At 51.1% G+C, this 21,442-nt stretch overlaps 1 long non-coding RNA gene across 1 annotated transcript; it reads left to right on the forward strand.

Annotated features, from left to right (window-relative positions):
* The first annotated feature begins 9,063 nt into the window (after window positions 1-9,063).
* On the forward strand, window positions 9,064-14,649 carry LOC143767535 (uncharacterized). The gene is made up of 2 exons (XR_013213722.1): window positions 9,064-10,159; window positions 13,247-14,649. It is a non-coding gene; the product is annotated as an uncharacterized LOC143767535 (long non-coding RNA).
* Window positions 14,650-21,442: the final 6,793 nt, after the last annotated feature.

Genomic DNA, 21,442 nt, shown 5'->3' on the forward strand with positions numbered 1-21,442 from the left:
GGACTATCCCGTAAGCACAGCAGGGGAGGACCACAACACATAAGCGCTAGAAGGAAGGCACAGATTTCCACCTGCGAAGGGAACTCTGGAGGTGCCATCGGACCGGCCGAACTTGCGCAGCCCGGCTAACCGTATTCCGGACTGAGGACCCAGAAGCCTTCAGTAAAGAGGTAAAGAGACTGGTGTCCTCGTTATTTACTGCACCGCACCACCACCACCATCCACATCTATTACTGTACGCCCCTCAGCAGGGTCACGGACCGGGTCTAGCCACCGTGACAACCCCAGAGCAGAGACTCAGAGGCCCGGTACCGGGTACCCCTCGACCCTGCGGCAGTGGGGGCGCTACACACACACTCTCCTCCTCCTGCACAGTATTACTGCTCTCATTCTTCTCTTCCTGCACAGGATTACTGCACACACTCTCCTCCTCCTGCACAGTATTACTGCTCTCATTCTTCTCTTCCGGCACAGGACTACAGCTCACACTCTCCTCCTTCACAGGACTACTGCTCTCATTCTTCTCTTCCTGCACAGGATTACAGCACACACTCTCCTCCTCCTGCACAGTATTACTGCTCTCATTCTTCTCTTCCGGCTCAGGACTACAGCTCACACTCTCCTGCACAGGACTACTGCTCTCATTCTTCTCTTTCTGCACAGGACTAGCAGGGTGGATTGATTTAAATCACGCCGATTTAAATCATGATTTAAATCACGATTTAAATCAAAAGATTTTTTTCTATTTAAATCGGATCGATTTAAATCATGATTTTAATCATGATTTAAATCACTGATTTAAATCAAAAGTTTTTTTTTAATATAAATCACGATTAAAATGAGAAGTGAGAGCAGTGCGCATGTGCGCCCATAGTTACACGGACGAAACTAGGGGCAACGATCTAACGCCAGGGTGAGGGGGGGACCCCAAAGTAAGTAAAAATCTTTTTTGTTTTACTATATGGCAATAGGTAGGTGTTTAAAAGCAGCATGTCTTAATTGTATAAACTATTAATAGCCTCCACATTTTGTTCATACTGCCCCTTTAATTCCACACTTCTAGCTTGGTTTCACTTTTGGTTTAGTTTCTTTTTCCATTCAGTTGACATGCCCAAACTTGTTGGATAGTCAGCATCCTACAGAAACCTCTGGAAGAGCATGGCATTGTGAATGTTACACATATACAGCCTTTATTCTACTGAGTTAAACAACTCCGCTTTATCTCATGATGGAAGAACCTTTGGATGGTAAAATATTTTCCTCAAAAAGCAGTTTATTGAAAAAAATCCGATTTAAATCAAAAAAATCCGATTTAAATCAAAAAAATCCGATTTTTTTGATTTTTTTAAAAAAACATTGATTTTTATCCACCCTGATAGTGCTCTCACTCTCCTCCTCCTGCACAGTATTACTGCTCTCATTCTTCTCTTCCTGCACAGGACTACTGCTCTCATTCTTCTCTTCCTGCACAGGACTACTGTTCTCACTCTCCTCCTCCTGCACAGTATTACTGCTCTCATTCTTCTCTTCCTGCACAGGACTACCGCTCTCATTCTTCTCTTCCTGCACAGGACTACTGTTCTCACTCTCCTCCTCCTGCACAGTATTACTGCTCTCATTCTTCTCTTCCTGCACAGGACTACTGCTCTCATTCTCTTCCTGCACAGGACTACTGCTCTCACTCGCCTCCTCCTGCACAGTATTACATAGTTATTGAGGTTGAAGGAAGACTGTAAGTCCATCTAGTTCAACCCATAGCCTAACCTAACATGCCCTAACATGTTGATGCAGAGGAAGGCAAAAAAACCCATGTGGCAAAGAGTAACTCCACCATGGGGAAAAAAATTCCTTCCCGACTCCACATACGGCAATCAGACTAGTTCCCTGGATCAACGCCTTATCAAGGAATCTAGTGTATATACCCTGTAACATTATACTTTTCCAGAAAGGTATCCAGTCCCCTCTTAAATTTAATTAATGAATCACTCATTATAACATCATACGGCAGAGAGTTCCATAGTCTCACTGCTCTTACAGTAAAGAATCCGCGTCTGTTATTATGCTTAAACCTTCTTTCCTCCAGACGTAGAGGATGCCCCCTTGTCCCTGTCTCAGGTCTATGATTAAAAAGATCATCAGAAAGGTCTTTGTACTGTCCACTCATATATTTATACATTAAAATAAGATCACCCCTTAGTCTTCGTTTTTCCAAACTAAATAGCCCCAAGTGTAATAACCTATCTTGGTATTGCAGACCCCCCAGTCCTCTAATAACCTTGGTCGCTCTTCTCTGCACCGGCTCTAGTTCAGCTATGTCTTTCTTATACACCGGAGACCAGAACTGTGCACAGTATTCTAAGTGTGGTCGAACTAGTGACTTGTATAGAGGTAAAATTATGTTCTCCTCATGAGCATCTATGCCTCTTCATCCCATTATTTTATTTGCCTTTGTAGCAGCTGCCTGACACTGGCCACTGAATATGAGTCTGTCATCCACCCATACACCCAGGTCTTTTTCATTGATGGTTTTGCCCAGAGTTTTAGAATTAAGCACATAGTTATACATCTTATTACTTCTACCCAAGTGCATGACCTTACATTTATCCCCATTAAAGCTCATTTGCCATTTATCAGCCCAAGCTTCTAGTTTACATAAATCATCCTGTAATATAAAATTGTCCTCCCCTGTATTGATTACCCTGCAGAGTTTAGTGTCATCTGCAAATATTGAAATTCTACTCTGAATGCCCCCTACAAGGTCATTAATAAATATGTTAAAAAGAAGAGGGCCCAATACTGACCCCTGTGGTACCCCACTGCTAACCACGACCCAGTCCGAGTGTGCTCCATTAATAACCACCCTTTGTTTCCTATCCCTGAGCCAGCTCTCAACCCACTTACACATATTTTCCCCTATCCCCATTACTCTCATTTTATGTATCAACCTTTTGTGTGGCACCGTATCAAAAGCTTTGGAAAAGTCCATATACACTACGTCCACTGGGTTCTCTTGGTCCAGTCCGGAACTTACCTCTTCATAGAAGCTGATCAAATTAGTCTGACATGAGCGGTCCCTAGTAAACCCGTGCTGATACTGGGTCATGAGGTTATTCCTCTTCAGATACTCCAGCATAGCATCCCTTAGAATGCCCTCCAGGATTTTACCCACAGTAGAGGTTAAGCTTACTGGCCTATAATTACCGAGTTCAGTTTTTGCCCCTTTTTTGAATATTGGCACCACATTTGCTATACGCCAGTCCTGTGGTACAGACCCTGTTATTATGGACTCTTTAAAGATTAAAAATAATGGTCTATCAATGACTGTACTTAGTTCCTGCAGTACTCGGGGGTGTATCCCATCCGGGCCCGGAGATTTGCCAATTTTAGTTATTTTTAGACGCCGCTGTACTTCCTGCTGGGTTAAGCAGGTGACATTTAATGGGGAATTTTTATCACTAGTCATATTGGCTGCCATGGGATTTTCTTTTGTAAATACTGATGAAAAAAAGTCATTTAGCAGATTGGCTTTTTCCTCCTCCTCATCCACCATTTCACCCAGACTATTTTTAAGGGGGCCAACACTGTCATTTTTTAGTTTCTTACTATTTATATAGTTAAAGAATATTTTGGGATTATTTTTACTCTCTCTGGCAATGAGTCTCTCTGTCTCAATCTTTGCTGCCTTGATTTGCTTTTTACAGAATTTATTTAATTTTCTGTATTTATTTAATGCCTCCTCACTACCTACTTCCTTTAATTCTCTAAATGCTTTCTCTTTGTCCCTTATTGCACCCCTTACAGCTTTATTTAGCCATATTGGTTTCCTCCTATTTCTAGTATGTTTATTCCCATACGGTATATACTGTGCACAGGTCCTATCCAGGATGCTAATAAACGTCTCCCATTTTCTTTGTGTATTTTTGTGTCTCAGGATATCGTCCCAGTTAATTGCACCAAGATCCTCTCTCATCCGTTGGAAATTTGCCCTCCTGAAGTTTAGTGTCCTTGTCACCCCCCTACTACCCATCTTATTAAAGGTTACATGAAAACTTATTATTTTATGATCACTATTCCCCAAGTGACCCCCAACCCTTATATTTGATATGCGGTCTGGCCTGTTGGTTAATATTAGGTCTAGCAGTGCCCCCCTCCTTGTTGGGTCCTGAACCAGCTGTGAAAGGTAATTGTCTCTCATAGTTGTCAAAAACCGATTACCTTTACTGGAACTGCAGGTTTCTGTTCCCCAATCTATTTCAGGGTAATTGAAGTCCCCCATAATAATGACTTCTCCTTGAGTCGCAGCTTCATCTATTTGCTTTACGAGGATATTCTCCATTGCTTCCATTATTTTTGGAGATTTATAACAAACCCCTATCAGTAATTTATTATTTTTTCCCCCTCCCCTTATCTCCACCCACAGGGACTCCACATTTTCATTAAATTCACCTATATTATCACGCAGGATGGGTTTTAAGGAAGATTTTACATATAGACACACCCCTCCCCCTCGCTTATCTGTACGGTCATTTCTGAACAGGCTATAGCCCTGCAAGTTAACAGCCCAGTCATGGCTCTCATCCAGCCACGTCTCAGATATCCCTAGCATGTCATAATTATGCTCCAACAACATTAGTTCTAATTCATCCATTTTGTTGGCGAGGCTTCTGGCATTAGTATAGATGCACTTGATGTTCCTCTCTGTACCTCTATTCTTTCTTAAATTATTAACTGTTCTAACCCACCCCCCATGCCACCGCCACCCCCAACTTCCTTATTTGTGCCCAGGTCTCTATCTGCACTATCTTCCCCTCCTATAAAATGAATACCCTCCCCCCAATCCCTAGTTTAAACACTCCTCCAACCTTCTAACCATTTTCTCCCCCAGCACAGCTGCACCTTCCCCATTGAGGTGCAGCCCGTCCCTAGCGTAGAGCCTGTAGCCAACTGAGAAGTCGGCCCAGTTCTGCAGGAACCCAAACCCCTCCTTCCTACACCAATTCTTGAGCCACTTATTAACCTCCCTAATCTCCCGTTGCCTCTCTGGCGTGGCACGTGGTACAGGCAGTATTTCGGAAAATACCACGTTGGAGGTCCTTGCTTTCAGCTTGCAGCCTAATTCCCTGAAATCATCTTTAAGGACCTTCCACCTACCTCTAACTTTGTCATTTGTGCCAATGTGCACCATGACCGCTGGGTCCTCACCAGCCCCTCCCAGTAATCTGTCCACCCGATCAGCGATGTGTCAGACTCGAGCGCCAGGTAGGCAGCACACCGTCCGACGATCCCTGTCTTTGTGACAGATTGCCCTATCTGTTCCCCTAATAATTGAGTCCCCCACTACCAGCACCTGTCTGGCCTGCCCTGCTCTCCTATTTCCCTCCTTACTGGAGCAGTCACTCCTCCGGCTTTCAGAGGACATGCCTGGCTGCAGCAGTGCTACCCCTGTACTGGCACCCCCCTTATCTGCCAACTTAGCAAACTTATTGGGGTGTGCCAGATCAGGACTAGCCTCCCTGGCACTCTTCCCTCTACCCCGCCTTCTATCTGTCACCCAGCTAACTGCCACACTGTCCTGCAGCTCCATCCTATCATCCCCCCCTCATCTATCCCATTGAGCGTCTGCTCTGTGAGCAGAAGACTCCTCTCCATTTTGTCTATGGATCTCAGTGTTGCCAGCTGCACATTTAGATCCAAAATCTGGGTTTCCAAATGCACAACGTGCTCACATCTCGCACAGCAGTATGCACCCTCGACCGGCTGGTCAAGGATTGCATACATGTGGCAAGATGTACACTGGATGGCATTAACAATTGTGGAGCACATTTCCTAATGGGGATTGCACCACACAGAAACGTTAATTAAAAATAAATACAAAGTATTAAAAAAAAAAAAAAAAAACAGAAGCAATTCCTCCCTTGGAAACTCCCTGATTCCAAAGTCACTGAATCACAAGTCACACACTTACCGCCGTTCACACTTACGCTCAGGTCACACTCAGCTCGCTCACACTCGCTGTGCTGAAGATTTATAGATTTTTTTTTTTTTTTCTCTCTATCTCCCCTCAACAGCAATCCACCTTGCTGTTCAGATGCACTTCCAAAAAAAAAATTACTGCTCTCATTCTTCTCTTCCTGCACAGGACTACTGCTCTCACTCTTCTCTTCCTGCACAGGACTACTGCTCTCATTCTTATCTTCCTGCACAGGACTACTGCTCTCATTCTTCTCTTCATGCACAGTATTACTGCTCTCATTCTTCTCTTCCTGCACAGGACTACTGCTCTCACTCTTCTCTTCATGCACAGTATTACTGCTCTCACTCTCCTCCTCCTGCACAGGACTACTGCTCTCATTCTTCTCTTCCTGCACAGGATTACTGCTCACACTCTCCTCCTCCTGCACAGGACTACTGCTCTCATTCTTCTCTTCCTGCACAGGACTACTGCTCTCACTCTCCTCCTCCTGCACAGGACTACTGCTCTCACGCTCCTCCTCCTGCACAGGACTACTGCTCTCATTCTTCTCTTCCTGCACAGGACTACTGCTCTCATTCTTCTCTTTCTGCACATAACTACTGCTCTCACTCTCCTCCTCCTGCACAGGACTACTGCTCTCATTCTTCTCTTCCTGCACAGGATTACTGCTCACACTCTCCTCCTCCTGCACAGGACTACTGCTCTCATTCTTCTCTTCCTGCACAGGACTACTGCTCTCACTCTCCTCCTCCTGCACAGGACTACTGCTCTCATTCTTCTCTTCCTGCACAGGACTACTGCTCTCATTCTTCTCTTCCTGCACAGGACTACTGCTCTCATTCTTCTCTTCCTGCACAGGACTACTGCTCTCATTCTTCTCTTCCTGCACAGAACTACTGCTCTCACTCTCCTCCTCCTGCACAGGATAACTGCTCTCATTCTTCTCTTCCTGCACAGGACTACTGCTCTCACTCTCCTCCTCCTGCACAGGACTACTGCTCTCATTCTTCTCTTCCTGCACAGGACTACTGCTCTCACTCTCCTCCTCCTGCACAGGACTACTGCTCTCATGCTCCTCCTCCTGCACAGGACTACTGCTCTCATTCTTCTCTTCCTGCACAGGACTACTGCTCTCATTATTCTCTTCCTGCACAGGACTACTGCTCTCACTCTCCTCCTCCTGCACAGGACTACTGCTCTCATTCTTCTCTTCCTGCACAGGACTACTGCTCTCATTCTTCTCTTCCTGCACAGGACTACTGCTCTCATTCTTCTCTTCCTGCACAGGACTACTGCTCTCATTCTTCTCTTCCTGCACAGGACTACTGCTCTCACTCTCCTCCTCCTGCACAGTATTACTGCTCTCATTCTTCTCTTCCTGCACAGGACTACTGCTCTCACTCTCCTCCTCCTGCACAGGATTACTGCACACACTCTCCTCCTCCTGCCCAGTATTACTGCTCTCACTCTCCTCCTCCTGCACAGTATTACTGCTCTCATTCTTCTCTTCCTGCACAGGACTACTGCTCTCACTCTCCTCCTCCTGCACAGGATTACTGCTCTCATTCTTCTCTTCCTGCACAGGACTACTGCACACACTCTCCTCCTCCTGCACAGTATTACTGCTCTCATTCTTCTCTTCCTGCACAGGACTACTGCTCTCATTCTTCTCTTCCTGGTAGGCACGGCACTGTATAAGGAACGTGCCTCTGACTGCAGAGCCCCTAAGGGACAGCTAGAGGGGAAATCTGTGCAGTGCCAAATTCCCCCCCTCCCACTACCTCCCCAGGTGAGGTCATGATTGGGACGCCCGGCGGACCAACCGGGGAGAAGAGGTGAGTCAGGCCACACCCTCAGGGGTTAAATTCTAGTGATGGGGCCAGGTTCTCCCTCTTTCTCCCCGGCTGACCCTTGGAAGCTGTTGTCCCGGACATCCTGACCGCGGTGGCTGCCCCTGCGATCGAGGCCCTACAGCAGGGAGCTGCACAGGAAGGTGAGCAATGGTCGCGATCCCTTAATTCTGGCCTGGGTGCTCACCTTCCTGTGCCCTCTCCTCACCCCCCAGCCTCTCCATCGTCCCCCGGGGCCCCGTCCCTTGCACACCCACCCCCTCCTGGGGCCTCGTCCTCGCCTGTCGCCCCTGCGCTGCTGGCCCCCGCTCGCTTGCCCATGTTGTCGGTCCCGTCCACCGCAGACCCCGGGGCTCCCGCTCCCAGCCCCCGGCACTCCTGCTGGCCACGGCGCAGCGGCGCCGCCGGGTGGACGCTTGGGGCGTTCCTCCCGTCCTCCCGTGCGCTTGCGTGTCGGAGCGGAGCCGGCGCTGCAGGGCCGCCGTGTTTCTGCCCCTCACACGGCTCCGGGTGGCGCGGCGGGCTTCACGGCGCTTGCCCCGGGTTCCGCTCCCCGCCGGTCCCGGGCGCCCGCACCATACTACGAGTGCGCCCGGGCCCCGGTCACTTCCGGTCACCGCTCTGAAGCCCGGGGCCCGGCGCGCTTAGTGGATGCCTCCCCCTCTCACACATTCCAGGCCCGCCCTTCCTCCCAGGGTGCAGTGTGGGCCGCGTGGGACACGCCCACTTCCTCCCTGCAGCCCCACAGCTTTTCTGGGGCAGGCAGGTGGCCGCCCCGGTGTCCTCGGCTGTGCACCAGCCGCTCTGGAGGACCGGGGTACAGCGCGGGCAATCAGCTCGGGCGCAGCGCCGGTCCCCTGCAGCGGCGGGGAGTCTCCCCTCCCTGATGCCGGCCGGGGACCATCATGCCCCGCACACATACGCCCCTGCGCGCGCTGTTAGCACAGCGATAGCCTGAGGGCCCCCAGCCCGCCAAATCGTTCGGGGGGGCGCCTCATATGCAGCGCCCCCTAACCCCCCGAGCCAGTTCCCGCCACGCAGCGCCGCACCGACCCCTGCTACACCCGGGCTGCACCACGGGGGACCCCTGGCCAGCCCACTCCTGGCCTGCCATGTCCCCCCAGCAGGCACATCAGCGTTGCCTGTGCGGGGGGCGGGCGGTCAGGGGCCAGAGCCACAGATACGGCCGCAGAGCGTGGTTCACCGGTCTAAACGTACCGGCCAGCACGCTCTGCGGCCAAAAGTGTACGCACCAAGCACGCACACAGTCACACCAAGCACAAACACAGCTACAATAAATTGTGCTCCTCCAACAACCCCATGGTCACAAACGCAAATCGCAGACAGTTTCCTATCAGCCCCTGCCCCTTTTAAGCTCACCCCGCAGTGCAAGCCTAACAGTCGCTGTGCCTTCCCCGGCTCTATGCCCTGCACCGCTACTCACGCCCCATAACCAAATTTACGTCCCCCCCCAATCCCGAATTAAATGTCCCCAACACAACCCCTAGACACGGCAATCACAGGCATAGATGCCGCCGATCGTCCTCACCCTCATCAGTAGATTCCCGCCATCGTCCCCGCTGTCCCTCTAGCTGTTGGCATTCCCACTCCAGTCGCCGACACCACTTATACAGGAGCCACCATAGATCCCGCTCCTCCAGATGGCGCTCGCCATCCACAACCGGCTCAGAGACATCGGGGAGTTACAACGGGCGGTACCGGTCGCATGCCGAAAGACGGCGGTCTCACCGGACACCCAGAGCGGGTACCCGGTGGGAACAGACACTGACACCCCCCGTTACGGACCAGGCGGAGATCGGAGCCCCAATAGCCTCTCATCCTCGAGCACACGACAGAGGTCATCCGTCACGTGCTCCATCCTGGGCTGACGCACGGGGAGACATGTCATACGTACCTCCCCGGTCCACCAGCCAGCATCGAACCATCAAAACAATAGAAGCCGGAGCACCTCCCTCTCCAGGGGACGCTCGGCACCAGACACAATGCAGCAGAATACATCCCCATCCTCGAGCACACGACAGACGTCATCCGTCACGTGCTCCATCCTGGGCTGACGCACGGGGAGACACGCCATACGTACCTCCCCGGTCCACCAGCCAGCACCGAACCATCAAAACAGTAGAAGCCGGAGCACCTCCCTCTCCAGGGGACGCTCGGCACCAGACACAATGCAGCAGAAGACATCCCCGTGCCACGGCGCTGGCCGCTGGCACGCCATCTTCATCCTCCTGGGCGGGCGGCCAGCACCAGGACAGCGCCACGGCAGGAGCCAGAGTACCTCCGTCCGGAGACACTCGGCCCGCATCTGACAGCGGTGAGTTCTTTGATATCGGTGAGCACTCTACAACACAAAATGCGGGAGAAAGCGAGCTGGCAGCCGCTATCAAGACCCTAGTTCAGCAGTTGACACGCCCAGGCGTGCCAACTGACACTAGCACCACCCAAGCAGCTAGTCTGCACAAGGATGCATTTTTCTGTGGAGTTAGCCCGCTAGGAGCGCACGTTGAGTTAGAGACAAAGCAAAAAACTTGGGATAATGCTAGCGTAGATATATGGTCACTGTTATCGGCCGACCAACAGTTCGTCGACAAGGAAAGGAGAATAGGCAAGCGGTTAAAGCGGCGGAACTGCTATATTTCGGTTCTAAAAACGGCTTTTATATCCCTTTTAAACCCAGACCCTTGACAAACTACTGCAAATAATTTAAAATCCCCAGAACGTCGTTCCGAATTATTTATTTACCAAGAACTAATATATAATTCATACCGCGCGTTTACAAGATAAGAGCAAACCAAAAATAGCGCAAACGATGAATAACTGGCTTCAGGCTTTCGCGTTTCTCGGCTGTATCATGGGCCAAAAGCACCCAGAACGCTGTTCCGAACTATTTAGCTATCAGGCCCTAATCTATAATTCCTATAAGTGTCACGGCGGGTCTGCATGGAAACGGTACGACGAGGAGTTCCGCAGGCGGCTGGCCTTGCAACCAGACTTGGGCTGGGGAGTGAAAGCGACGGACGTATGGTTACGATTCATGCTGTCCCAAAAAACAGCCCCTCTTTTCATCAGAGACCACTTATCACTCAGCAACAGCAGGCCAGAATACAGGGGTCGGACGCGGACATGGGGCCGGCGTACTTTTTAACGACGGATACTGCCGCTTCCAAGGGTCCTGTAAATATAGACACGAATGCTCCTCCTGCGGAGGTGGACACCCTGCATTCAGGTGTACCCGCCAAGCAAAACAGAGCGCCTTCAACGTTTAACCCCGGTGAACTTAACCGCAATGGCCCATGGCTAAACCGTTATCCCAATAAGAAGCGGCGCAGCAACCACATTTCTGCTTTAAATACGGCTTCTATATCCCCTTCGAGCACAGTCCCCAAGTTAAAATCAGCACGCGAATTCCCAAGATTTTCAAAAAATAATAGAACTAGGCTCGATGGCGGGCCCGTTAAAATCATTGTGTGCTCCATCGCTGACTGACAGCCTGAGTGAATCTTCACCCAGGGCTACCAGCCAGTCCAACCAACGGGAGCCGGTTTTCATCCTTCAACCGAAGGGTTTACAAAAGAGCTACACAGGAGTCGGAGTTCCTCCGTTGGCGGATGTCACTCCTCCTGTGACACGCAATCGGTGTGCATGGTATGATCACTAAGGAATTAATGCCGAAAAAGGTGGTTACTTGAATCGATGCCAAAAAAGGCGGTTAATACAGCTATGACGAATCAATGATAAAGCAATGCCGAACGGGCTTTTACGGCAAATGAGAATAAACTACACTGGAGCAGGAGTTCCTCCATCAATGGGAGTCACTCTGCCAGAAGCAGATAGCGGTGAGTGTTTTCATTTTGGCGAACTCAATGGTCCGGCGGACGGTGGAACAAGCGTCCCTGAGGTGGACTTTACGAATGGGTGAAATATGGTTTCATAATGCGGGCAATGAATACAGGTCCCCGGGAATATGCTCAGAGGACAGTAAATGAGATTATTTACGGGCTTGACATCATACATGCGTTATGGCGCGGGGGACGCCAAACAAAGATTTAGGCCTAAGGGTCGGTGGAAATATTGCAGATGGTTTTGTGGTAATCTACAAGGACCAGTGGTGAAAAGGCCAATGGCCTGAACTATGGACCACGGCCGCATGGGGCCGTGACCCAGCACTGGTAGAGATCTTGGCATCGAGCTATGGGGGCTCAATTGGAAAATACGAACATCCGATTTCTAACCAAACAGCTGAGAACAGCAATAGCCCTAAACAGCATGCCCTCTTCTTCTCAGCCAGCACTCGCGCTGTTGCGCCACCTAGCACTATTATGCCTCAAACACAACATCTGGTGCCGTTACAGCATCTGTAGATGATAAAATTGTTAACTCTTTGTTATCTTCCGATTGGCAGGCATTCAAACTCTTCCTCCCCAAGGCGCAAACATCGGGCCTACAATTTCCTCCTTCCCTCTTGGACATGGTGGCCAATCACTGATGCCCGTGATCCGTGCTTCAGTGACACCGGCTACTTGGCAGGTTTACGGTAAGGCGTGGGAGGAGTGGTGCTCACTAACTCAAGGAACGCCAGTCGACAGGTGCGAACGGGCGAGATGCGACGTCTTTGTAGAACTCTTAGAACGGCTCAGGCGTAGAGGTGCGTCAGGGACATTAGCGTACCGTCATTTATCGGGAAGAGCCTTCTTCTCTCAGCTGCTGGGGTGGATGGACATAACCAAATATTTTCTCATCAAACAAGCCGTTAAAGGCCGGAAAGGGCTCCAACCTAGTCAGGAATGCCGTCGCCCAGTTACCTTAAAGCTACTGCACGACGTAGTTGCAATATCTTCATCAGTGTGCAAGTCACAATACGAGGCAACGCTGATATCTGCAGCGTTCGCAATCGCCTTCTTCGGGGCGCTTCGCATCAGTGAATTAGTGCCGCAGTCAAAAAAAAAAAAACAGCATCAGTAGGCGGTTTAATCAACGAAGACCTCGTCATATGCAGCGAAGCTCTGCACATTGGAGTATGTAGATCCAAACGCGACCCCACCGGGAGGGGGACATGGATTGGTCAAGGCGTCAGACGGCCCCTATATGCCCGCTAAAAAGTAGTTAAACACTATACGATGGTCATACATCCGGGTAGAATTTTTCTTTCAAACAACGACGGGTCCCCTCTTACAAAATATCAATTTCAAGCGATTTTTACACAGTGCCTAGAGGCGGTCGGCGTGGCTCCAAAAAAAAAAAAAAAAATATGGGACACATTCCTTCCGAATAGGGGCGGCTACCGAAACAGTTAGAGCGGGGGTATCGGAAGTTGAGGTGCAGAGAATGGGCCGCTGGAAATCCGCATGCTTCGCAAGATACATAAGACCAGACCTGCTTTAACACTTTTTGTCTCTTACAGGCAGCTGTAGGTCCACAGTCCGGGTAGTGGGGCATTCTTTTGTCTACCGGGCGCGCAAAAGAGCCAAACTGAGGCCGGGCGGAATCAAGTTTGGCTTCCCGAATCTGGAAGTCAACTAGAGAGGCATCAGAGGGCTCCGGTGGCGGCAGATCTTCCCGGAGATGGTCGACATGACTAAGAGGGCCAAGGGGCCGGTGGTTCTGGTCCTACATGCCGGAGGCAATGACTTTGGGAAGCGGAAAGGGGCCGAGCTGTACACAGTAATGTCAACAGACATCGATCGCTTTGTCTGTTTATTACCAGATATGGCGGTGGTGTGGTCCGAGATAATACCTCGAGCGGTCTGGCACGAAGCTAAGGACGTAAAAGCCATTGAAAACGCAAGAAAAAGGATTAACACAAAGATGTCGAAGTTTGTGTGAGAAAAGTACGACATTGTGGTTCGACACCAAGAGTGAGAAGGGAACAATTTTGCTTTGCTAAGACTGGATGGCATCCACCTCACGGACATCGGGCTCAACATAAGTTTGGAGGGTTTGCGGGATGGTGTTGAACAGGCTCTAAGGATGTTGTGTGGGGGTCGGAGTCTTGTGTAGGTCATACACATGATCCTCCGTGGCGGTAAGTAGAGGGGGGCAAAGGTTCGTGACCTCTCATCGGCTTGCTGGCCCAGCGGTCATCGGCTGGGGCCTTCAGCAATGAGTGCGTCGCGATGTGTAATTGCCTTTCTCTACTTTGCAAATAATAAAACTGTGACCGACCTGTTCAACCCATCCAGGATTGTCGGTGTCTTTTATTACGGAATGGTGGGACGGGGGGAAGGCACTGGTTACGACACACGGGTCTCTGCAGTCTGGTAGGCACGGCACTGTATAAGGAACGTGCCTCTGACTGCAGAGCCCCTAAGGGACAGCTAGAGGGGAAATCTGTGCAGTGCCAAATTCCCCCCCTCCCACTACCTCCCCAGGTGAGGTCATGATTGGGACGCCCGGCGGACCAACCGGGGAGAAGAGGTGAGTCAGGCCACACCCTCAGGGGTTAAATTCTAGTGACGGGGCCAGGTTCTCCCTCTTTCTCCCCGGCTGACCCTTGGAAGCTGTTGTCCCACCCTCCCTCCCTTATAAACTGGTAAATGTACTGTGCAATTACTGTTAAAATGTTTTGAATTTTAAATTAAAAAAACAAAAAAAAAAAAACAAACAAAAAACAAAAAAAAACAAAACGATTTTTTTCTTTATATACGTCACAGCGGTAAGTAGAGGGGGGCAAAGGTTCGTGACCTCTCATCGGCTTGCTGGCCCAGCGGTCATCGGCTGGGGCCTTCAGCAATGAGTGCGTCGCGATGTGTAATTGCCTTTCTCTACTTTGCAAATAATAAAACTGTGACCGACCTGTTCAACCCATCCAGGATTGTCGGTGTCTTTTATTACGGAATGGTGGGACGGGGGGAAGGCACTGGTTACGACACACGGGTCTCTGCAGTCTACACAGGACTACTGCTCTCATTCTTCTCTTCCTGCACAGGACTACTGCACACACTCTCCTCCTCCTGCACAGGATTACTGCACACACTCTCCTCCTCCTGCACAGGACTACTGCTCTCATTCTTCTCTTCCTGCACAGGACTACTGCTCTCACTCTCCTCCTCCTGCACAGTATTACTGCTCTCATTCTTCTCTTCCTGCACAGGACTACTGCTCTCACTCTCCTCCTCCTGCACAGGATTACTGCACACACTCTCCTCCTCCTGCACAGTATTACTGCTCTCACTCTCCTCCTCCTGCACAGTATTACTGCTCTCATTCTTCTCTTCCTGCACAGGACTACTGCTCTCACTCTCCTCCTCCTGCACAGGATTACTGCTCTCATTCTTCTCTTCCTGCACAGGACTACTGCACACACTCTCCTCCTCCTGCACAGTATTACTGCTCTCATTCTTCTCTTCCTGCACAGGACTACTGTTCTCACTCTCCTCCTCCTGCACAGTATTACTGCTCTCATTCTTCTCTGCTCAGGACTACTGCTCTCACTCTCCTCCTCCTGCACAGGACTACTGCTCTCACTCTCCTCCTCCTGCACAGGACTACTGCTCTCATTCTTCTCTTCCTGCACAGGACTACTGCTCTCATTCTTCTCTTCCTGCACAGGACTACTGCTCTCATTCTTCTCTTCCTGCACAGGACTACTGCTCTCATTCTTCTCTTCCTGCACAGGACTACTGCTCTCACTCTCCTCCTCCTGCACAGTATTACTGCTCTCATTCTTCTCTTCCGGCACAGGACTACTGCTCTCACTTACCTCCTCCTGCACAGGACTACTGCACACACTCTCCTCCTCCTGCACAGTATTACTGCTCTCATTCTTCTCTGCGCAGGACTACTGCTCTCACTCTCCTCCTCCTGCACAGTATTACTGCTCTCATTCTTCTCTTCCAGCACAGGACTACTGTTCTCACTCTCCTCCTCCTGCACAGTATTACTGCTCTCATTCTTCTCTTCCTGCACAGGACTACTGCTCTCACTCTCCTCCTCCTGCACAGTATTACTGCTCTCATTCTTCTCTTCCTGCACAGGACTACTGCTCTCATTCTTCTCTTCCTGCACAGGACTACTGCTCTCATTCTTCTCTTCCTGCACAGGACTACTGCACACACTCTCCTCCTCCTGCACAGGACCACTGCTCTCATTCTTCTCTGCGCAGGACTACAGCTCTCACTCTCCTCCTCCTGCACAGTATTACTGCTCTCATTCTTCTCTTCCGGCACAGGACTACTGCTCTCACTCTCCTCCTCCTGCACACACTCTCCTCCTCCTGCACAGTATTACTGCTCTCATTCTTCTCTTCCTGCACAGGACTACTGCTCACACTCTCCTCCTCCTGCACAGGACTACTGCTCTCATTCTTCTCTTCCTGCACAGGACTACTGCTCTCACTCTCCTCCTCCTGCACAGTATTACTGCTCTCATTCTTCTCTTCCTGCACAGGACTACTGCTCTCATTCTTCTCTTCCTGCACAGGACTACTGCTCTCACTCTCCTCCTCCTGCACAGGATTACTGCACACACTCTCCTCCTCCTGCACAGTATTACTGCTCTCACTCTTCTCTTCCTGCACAGGACTACTGCTCACACTCTCCTCCTGCACAGTATTACTGCTCTCATTCTTCTCTTCCTGCACAGGACTACTGCTCTCACTCTCCTCCTCCTGCACAGTATTACTGCTCTCATTCTTCTCTTCCTGCACAGGACTACTGCACACATTCTCCTCCTCCTGCACAGGACTACTGCTCTCATTCTTCTCTTCCTGCACAGGACTACTGCTCTCATTCTTCTCTTCCTGCACAGGACTACTGCTCTCACTCTTCTCTTCCTGCACAGGACTACTGCACACACTCTCCTCCTCCTGCACAGTATTACTGCTCTCATTCTTCTCTTCCTGCACAGTATTACTGCTCTCACTCTCCTCCTCCTGCACAGGACTACTGCTCACACTCTCCTCCTCCTGCACAGGACTACTGCACACACTCTCCTCCTCCTGCACAGTATTACTGCTCTCACTCTCCTCCTCCTGCACAGGACTACTGCTCACACTCTCCTCCTCCTGCACAGTATTACTGCTCTCACTCTCCTCCTCCTGCACAGGACTACTGCTCACACTCTCCTCCTCCTGCACAGTATTACTGCTCTCACTCTCCTCCTCCTGCACAGGACTACTGCTCACACTCTCCTCCTCCTGCACAGTATTACTGCTCTCACTCTCCTCCTCCTGCACAGGACTACTGCTCACACTCTCCTCCTCCTGCACAGTATTACTGCTCTCACTCTCCTCCTCCTGCACAGGACTACTGCACACACTCTCCTCCTCCTGCACAGTATTACTGCTCTCACTCTCCTCCTCCTGCACAGTATTACTGCTCACACTCTCCTCCTCCTGCACAGTATTACTGCTCTCACTCTCCTCCTCCTGCACAGGACTACTGCTCACACTCTCCTCCTCCTGCACAGTATTACTGCTCTCACTCTCCTCCTCCTGCACAGGACTACTGCACACACTCTCCTCCTCCTGCACAGTATTACTGCTCTCACTCTCCTCCTCCTGCACAGTATTACTGCTCACACTCTCCTCCTCCTGCACAGTATTACTGCTCTCACTCTCCTCCTCCTGCACAGGACTACTGCTCACACTCTCCTCCTCCTGCACAGTATTACTGCTCTCACTCTCCTCCTCCTGCACAGGACTACTGCACACACTCTCCTCCTCCTGCACAGTATTACTGCTCTCACTCTCCTCCTCCTGCACAGGACTACTGCACACACTCTCCTCCTCCTGCACAGTATTACTGCTCTCACTCTCCTCCTCCTGCACAGGACTACTGCTCACACTCTCCTCCTCCTGCACAGGACTACTGCTCACACTCTCCTCCTCCTGCACAGTATTACTGCTCTCACTCTCCTCCTCCTGCACAGGACTACTGCTCACACTCTCCTCCTCCTGCACAGTATTACTGCTCTCACTCTCCTCCTCCTGCACAGGACTACTGCACACACTCTCCTCCTCCTGCACAGTATTACTGCTCTCACTCTCCTCCTCCTGCACAGTATTACTGCTCACACTCTCCTCCTCCTGCACAGTATTACTGCTCTCACTCTCCTCCTCCTGCACAGGACTACTGCTCACACTCTCCTCCTCCTGCACAGTATTACTGCTCTCACTCTCCTCCTCCTGCACAGGACTACTGCACACACTCTCCTCCTCCTGCACAGTATTACTGCTCTCACTCTCCTCCTCCTGCACAGGACTACTGCACACACTCTCCTCCTCCTGCACAGTATTACTGCTCTCACTCTCCTCCTCCTGCACAGGACTACTGCTCACACTCTCCTCCTCCTGCACAGGACTACTGCTCACACTCTCCTCCTCCTGCACAGTATTACTGCTCTCACTCTCCTCCTCCTGCACAGGACTACTGCTCACACTCTCCTCCTCCTGCACAGTATTACTGCTCTCACTCTCCTCCTCCTGCACAGGACTACTGCACACACTCTCCTCCTCCTGCACAGTATTACTGCTCTCACTCTCCTCCTCCTGCACAGGACTACTGCTCACACTCTCCTCCTCCTGCACAGTATTACTGCTCTCACTCTCCTCCTCCTGCACAGGACTACTGCACACACTCTCCTCCTCCTGCACAGTATTACTGCTCTCACTCTTCTCTTCCTGCACAGTCCCTCGGAGTGATGTGTCGCTGGCGAACGATCCGACACAAATAGCCGGCTCCCTGCTGTCAATGATGAGAGCCGGCACCCAAGTGAGATCCACTAAAACGATAATCCCTGAATGTGAATGGCTCTCACTGGTCGTAAAATCCCGGATTTCGGCATCCGTAACCCCGCCCACCTGAGCAAAACTCCATCCACTCAATTTAATTGGTTCCTAGCAAGTGGGCGGAGTTTCTAACGTAGGTGGGCCGGGTTTCGGACTCCTCACATCAGCATAAATATATTGTGAACACTTATTTACTAGGGATCCATTTAGGATCCAAAAAGGCCGGTGTTCTGAAAATTGTCGGCATGTCGTAGATAGTAGGGATGGGCGAGGCTACGGAGTCACGTGCCGCAAACTGACCAATCACGGCCAAGCAACAGCTGAAGATGCAGGGTGGAGAGAAGAGGAGCTCTGGGCGGGGCTCTGGGCGGCAACATGCCTGAAAATTTCAGGGACGGGCGTGATTATGGCACCTGGGGGCCTGGTTAAAACCACAATAGTGAGGGAGGGGGCGTGACAAAGGGAGGGGGGCGTTACTATGCTCAGAAATTTCAGGGCGTCTTCATTTCTGCAAAGGGGGGTGATTAAAGCAGCGGGGAGTGACTACATGCCGAGAAGGGGAGTGTATCCATGGCCAGGAAGGAAGGTCAGTCCTGAACGTGCATTCATTGAACACTCAGGACAGATAGCCGAGACAGATAGCCGAGAGGAGGAAAGCAGTTATGGAGGACGCTACGGCGGTGAGTGCGATTATCGTGCCGTGTGGATGAGCCCCTATCTCTTCGCGCTGAGATAGGGGCTCATTCAGATGGAGCGATGATCGCGTGTTCACGCAGAGCGAAGAGATAGGGGCTCATCCACACGGCACGATAATCGCACTCACCGCCGTAGCGTCCTCCATAACTGCTTTCCTCCTCTCGGCTATCTGTCTCGGCTATCTGTCCTGAGTGTTCAATGAATGCACGTTCAGGACTGACCTTCCTTCCTGGGCATGTATATACTCCCCCCTGCTTTAGGGGGGGGCCAACACTGCTACCCGTGGTAACCCTTTGGTGGGGTGCCAACACTGCTACCCGTAGTAACCCTTTAGGGGGGGCCAACACTGCTACCCGTAGTAACCCTTTAGGGGGGGCCAACACTGCTACCCGTAGTAACCCTTTAGGGGGGGGCCAACACTGCTACCTGTTGTAACCCTTTAGGGAGGTGAGGGCGCGGGGGGCTGTGTATGGATGGATAGGGGGTCCCTTATGGCGGGTGCCCGTGTATGGATGGATGGGGGTCCCTTACTGCGGGGGGCCTGTTTATGGATAGATAGGGGGTCCCTTACTGTGGGAGGCCTGTGTATCTCTGCCCACAATGCCTAGTTTGCAATATGGAAGGAGCACATTCAGGAGCGCGCATTTCTGGCGACGCGCAATTCCCGCATTTCTGCCGGTGCGCATTCAGGAGCGCGCATTTATGCCTTTTGGCGTGCATTTTGCATGTAAGGAGGTGCGCATTCAGGATCGCAGATACCTATTCTGCCTGAAGTAACCTGTTGCCTTTATTCCCAGCGGATCCATATTCTGCCTGTAGTAACCTGTTGCCTTTATTCCCAGCAGATCCGTATTCTGCCTGTAGTAACCTGTTGCCTTTATTCCCAGCGGATCCATATTCTGCCTGTAGTAACCTGTTGCCTTTATTCCCAGCGGATCCGTATTCTGCCTGTAGTAACCTGTTGCCTTTACTCCCAGCAGATCCGTATTCTGCCTGTAGTAACCTGTTGCCTTTATTCCCAGCAGATCCGTATTCTGCCTGTAGTAACCTGTTGCCTTTATTCCCAGCAGATGCATATTCTGCTTGTAGTAACCTGTTGCGTTTATTCCCAGTATATCCGTATTCCCCTTATTACCCCATATCCCACCGCTAAAGGGGAGTGGGAAGAGAGAGGCTCAGTGCCAGAATAGGCTCATCTTCCAGATGTGCCTTTTCTGGGGTGGCTGGGGGCAGGTGTTTTTAGCCAGGGGCAAGCCAATAACCATGGTCCCTCTCTAGGCTATTAACCCCTTAATCCCATATGACGTACTATCCCGGCAAGGTAACCTGGGACTTAATTGCCAGTGACGGGATAGTACGTCATACTGTTTAATGCGACATCGCGACTTAAGTCGCGGTGAACGCATTAAATTTCTGGCGCCATCTTACCTGCAGGAAGATGGCGTCGGCATCCCAAGGCCTGGCTCGGCCCCCCCGGTCTCACGATCGCTGTGATTGGCTGTTCAATTCTGAACAGCCAATCACACCGTTTCTCATTGTTTCAGCCAGTCGGGGCAGCTGAAATAAAGAGGTCCCAGGCTAGGATCGAGTAGCGATGTACTCTATCCTAGGGCCGGTGCCTGGCAAGACCCCCGGATTGGCATGATCGCCGATAGATTCGATCACGCCAATCGCAGGGCACAGCGGCGGTATTACCGAGCTGTGCCCTGCTGTACCCGGCTGTCCCCTGCTGTAGCGGGCCTGGATCGGTGCTGCAATCGCACCTATCGCAGGCCAGAGACTAGTGCAGGCCCAGCAGGACTATCGACGATTGCGCCAATCATAGGGCACAGCGGCGGTCACGTTGTGACCCCTGTGTGACCTGCTGGTGACCTGCCTAGGATCGGAGGGACCCTAGGCAGTTGCCATGGTCACCAGGGCCTGCAGGGATTGGTGGGATCGTTGTTATCATTCGACCCCACCAATGACAGCTCACATCAGCGGTGTGACCGCTCTGTGACCTGTCTGTCACCTGCAGGTGACCTGTCTGACCGCTCTGCAGGGGTCCCCACTCTAGCTGAGGACTCCTGCAGAGTGGTCACACAGCCAGATCTTGTCTTGCTGGGCCTTGTGGTGCTACAGAAGCCTGTAACACCACAATCCCCTGCGTTAGAAAAGAGGGAAAGAAAACCGAAG

Source organism: Ranitomeya variabilis, chromosome 1 (genome assembly GCF_051348905.1).
Source record: "Ranitomeya variabilis isolate aRanVar5 chromosome 1, aRanVar5.hap1, whole genome shotgun sequence".
NCBI classification, from domain to species: Eukaryota; Metazoa; Chordata; class Amphibia; order Anura; family Dendrobatidae; genus Ranitomeya; species Ranitomeya variabilis.